Source organism: Varroa jacobsoni, unplaced genomic scaffold (assembly GCF_002532875.2).
Source record: "Varroa jacobsoni isolate VJ856 unplaced genomic scaffold, vjacob_1.0 scaffold_258, whole genome shotgun sequence".
NCBI classification, from domain to species: domain Eukaryota; kingdom Metazoa; phylum Arthropoda; class Arachnida; order Mesostigmata; family Varroidae; genus Varroa; species Varroa jacobsoni.
Window position 1 is genome coordinate 340,238 of NW_019213160.1, and position 4,192 is coordinate 344,429.

Genomic DNA, 4,192 nt, shown 5'->3' on the forward strand with positions numbered 1-4,192 from the left:
AGAGAGAGAGAGAGAGAGAGAGAGAGAGAGAGAGGAGACACGCGAGGTAGTCTAGGTTTGAAACCGCGCGCAGACATATTTCGTGTAGCGCTGAGAAATAGTCTTGTGCAGCAATGCTTAACGGTGATACAAAATGTAAAGTTAAAACATATAGGTTATTTGCTCGGTAATATAGAGGTTTCTAAGAGCAAAAGTTCTTGATGCAATTTACTTTCTGGGTCAAAAAAACTTGACGGTCGTTTACCATTCTTGAAAAATATGCAATGGTTGTTTTATTAGAAATCCATGACTTTTACTGGGAAATGTGGGCGCATGTTATAGGTGCAGTGGGATTAACTAAAGTTCAAGTTAAAAGTTCGAATTACAAATCGTAGTGTCGGGCAAGGTGTCGACTCACTGAGATCTCCCTGCAACAAGGCAGTAATGATTCTACGCTTGACGGTAGTAAATTAAGGTATGATGCACTCAGATCTTTCGGCATGAACATGGGCATAGGCCTGTTTACAAATATTATACATCGAGTATTTTTCTGTATTGTATCAAGATTAGATTAACTTGTGGATGCAATATTATCACCACCCTTTTAATTTTGTTTAACCAAGCACGCAGGAAACGCTTCTAACGCTTCGCCTTCATAGAAGCGGACTTGGCTGTTGTCTCTGCATTAGCATATAGCCCTTGACGATATTCCAATACAAAGGCTTTGTGCTTCTTAAAAAGTAGAATTTCCTTCAACAGCTCTCCTATCCTTGCTTCATCATATCACATCTGGCTCTTTTACCTATCTGCAAATGAACACTAAATAAAAAAGTTTAGAAGTCAATAACTTTTCCCTGTTTTGCGTCCTAATCTAAATGCACGTGATACCACACCGTCGACCACGAAGTTTTTGTAGCTCATTTCTAGAATCCTATTGACATGTCCGTCTGGTTCGAATAATTCTGTGGCTGTTGCCGTTAGGTGGCTGAGTAAGCAGTTTCCAGGAACAACACAAAAGCAGGTGACATTTTTGACGTGGGATTTATCCGACGGAAACCAACGGCAAAGTAGCGGCGCTCCGCTCTTTTTATGACGTTCATTTTAGGGACGTCACGAAATGCTAGTCAGCCAAGGTAAGCCAGTTGCCACTTGTGCAGTGTACTGGAATAAAAACAATCCTTATTTAGTTGCCTTCGTTCGTTATTGTATTGAAATGAATGCCTTTGTGTGTGTATATATACAACGTACCCTTGCATGTCAATTTCGCCTATAACCATTCGAGTGCATTGGTTTGCTTTGCCAAGCTACATGCATCATTGTCTGGCCTATATATGTATGTGGTACTGTTTCCTAATGGACGTGCTCTTCGATGAGAACAACAAGGCATGTCTCGTCTGATCTCCTACCACCCAACGTCTGGCTTTTTGCCTTTTTTCGCCCGCCACATGATACCCTACTGTTACAAGAAAACAATTGTTATAGATGCTACGGCCCCTGCTTCCGTCACCGCCCCCGCCATCACGCTAATGAGTAGGCACTGGACAGGCTCGAACTCGTATGTGTGCTTACGCCACCGTAAAACGCCCGTATTAGGCAACTCCAAGTCCTGTTACCCGTAACTTGGTAAGCCCAAAAACCTTCTGAAGGTTCTTGATTACTGCATCGCTAATTGCGCTAAATGCTCAGTAGTATTGGTATTATATGCTGAGCCTGCGGAGCGCTTTTTTTTTTTTTACCTAAAATGTCGATTTGTATGTGCCCCAAAGTAATATCGACCATGAGCGGATTAGTAATCGTGATTTTTTGGACATGATGAAGTCTGTTCTTATTGGGCAGACCACGACAAGTGAAAGACAAGAAAAATCGCGTTTTCTGCTATCAGTCAAATAAATGTATTACCAGTTTACGGATTTGTCGGAGACAACGGCTGAAAAAAGGGTCGAGACTGAAGGATCATTCACAGCGAACATACTTTGACCGAAGCAAATAACAAATGCTCTAAGTGCTCTCGCTAATCCATTCTTAAGCAGCAATCTGAATTCATGCCTAATTACTTAACCACTGGCAAGAGACGGTTAGCTAATAACGAATAAGTGTATGCGAGATGGTGCTAAGATTACGGGTTCGTGCAAGGCGTATGTAAAAGGAACTACTTTTCTGGTTAGTTCAGTTGCGGCTGAGACAGACTAAATGGGTTTTGCGAGCGTAATGTGTTTGCCTAAGAACTTTTGATAGCAACTGGTCCAATTCTACTGTATTATTTATCGCCAACTGTGTCTGCCTAAATTTTTATCCCTTTATTTTGTCAGACATCGGAGCCTCGAAAATCAACCGTTGCAAATAATATTTTTACGTTTCTAGCATTTGTTTTGCCATGGCTAGCATCAGGCCTTAATTAGGTTTCATAGTGTTTATCTACTAAGTCTTGAATATAACGTGTTTTCGTGTTTTTCTTATCTAACACGGACTCATGAGCCTTATCACTGGTTGCCGAAGTTAACGTCCTTAGTGGATGACCAGTTGCTAACGAAATGAGGCACAGTGTATTAACGGATAGCTTTAGAAAACAGTAGCCAAAGGTAACGGGAGTTAGATAACGCCCTTCCCTGCCCGTAAGCATTGCGTAGAAGTGGGTCTACAGAACCCTTTGGGGCAGTGCACGCTCTTCCGCGCCGAGGAAGGGTTCGCGAGCTAGCAGATTAACAAGGAAATACGACTCTGACTTTCAGAATGAGCTGGGGTGAATCGTAAACACTCACGTCTAAGCGTGCAGGAATATGTCACGAACATTTAGCGAAAATTCACCAGACCTTAAGATAACCCAGAGGGAGGACATCTGTAACACATGTCCTAGTTACCATAGGAACCGCTACCAGACGCTGCTACATGCAGAGAACTGTTGCAGCGAAAGATAGTCAGAAAGGACTGCGAAGCGACTAGAGCGTTAAAGGAATACAGCTCAGATGTTCGGCGCTTAACTGGTAAACCATATTGTACTACTCCGTCCCATAAAATGAGATCAGTTTGATTTTTAAATTGTTGAAACGAAGTTACAGTATTATATCTTGGACGGCGAAGTTTCTAGTTGAAAAAAATTACCCAACTTTTTGGTAGTTAGAAATTTAGCCATTTAATAAAGAAAACTACTAACCAACAATGTTGCAAATTCTTTAGTCTCTTTGGTCCTAAACAATAAATCATAAATAAATCACTTATAGTAAGGGTCAGGTAACTGCCCACGATATGCAAAGCTACCAGCTTAGATCTAACGCTGTATGCCTACAGTTTGAAATAGTAGAATATAGTTCACTAATTTCATTCACCGGAACTGTTCTTTATTTTTACCATCACACCCTGCGCTAAATGTGAAACCGCCGCTAGCAACCACACTCGCTATAGGTTAAATGACGAAGTGCATCTCAGTATCAATCTAATAAGCGTATGTTGAACGGAACATATATGTTAACGAAATTTCTAACATATCGCATCGTGGGTTTGTCCAGTAGTTCGATTATTCGCGTCACTCGACGGCGCTAAAATAGCGGGAGAAAAAAATAAAATATTGTTTAGCTAAAAAGCTTTCCCATAGAAATATCAAGCTTAAGTGACGCTTAGTTTCCGTACACCCACCTTGCCCCACTGCGAACCCAACAAGCAGTTGCGGCGGCACCCGTGAGGAACATAACTTGGTCCCGCGTGTATTGACAGAGAGCGAAGTTTTGTTCTATTCTAATGCTTCCCAATACAATTCCGCCAGAACATTAGGCTGGTAAAATAGAGCGCTGCCTCGTAAACTAGGAATATTGTGTTCGTATTTGCTTAATATATTATTACATGTAAATATCAAGCAGTATTATTTTGAGAACAGTTTACTGTATTGACAAATTTTCAAATAAAAAAAGCGCGTTAATTTGCATTAGGGGCAATACGGTCGGTGGCTGGATGTAAACGAAAGGGGAAAGTTGGCACGTGCCACGTGTTTGTACACGTTTGTCACAATGTGGAAGTAAAACAATTGTGACGCTCGAGAAAAATGCACTATCGGGTAATTGTTTCTTTCAACGCCATTGCATGCGTGCACGACGTTTCAGAGGTTGACGTTTTCAGTCGTGTGTAATGTGAATACATGCCTGTTGATGGTGAACTCTAAGCCAGAAATTTTTAGATTTTTCATCTTGAGGTTCACCCGTAACCTAAATGAAGTGGGAGATAA

At 41.3% G+C, this 4,192-nt stretch overlaps 1 long non-coding RNA gene across 2 annotated transcripts in view; it reads left to right on the forward strand.

Annotated features, from left to right (window-relative positions):
- The window catches only part of LOC111258727 (uncharacterized), a 19,762-nt gene extending 16,603 nt beyond the window's left edge, over positions 1–3,159 (forward strand). The window contains exons 2-4 of one of the 2 annotated variants that reach the window (XR_002679160.2): positions 961–1,112; positions 1,462–1,602; positions 2,709–3,159. This is a non-coding gene — a long non-coding RNA (uncharacterized LOC111258727). Of the gene's footprint in view, positions 1–249; positions 1,113–1,461; positions 1,603–2,708 lie in introns of those variants that run through there. The other variant, XR_002679159.2, reaches the window with a different exon arrangement.
- Positions 3,160–4,192: the final 1,033 nt, after the last annotated feature.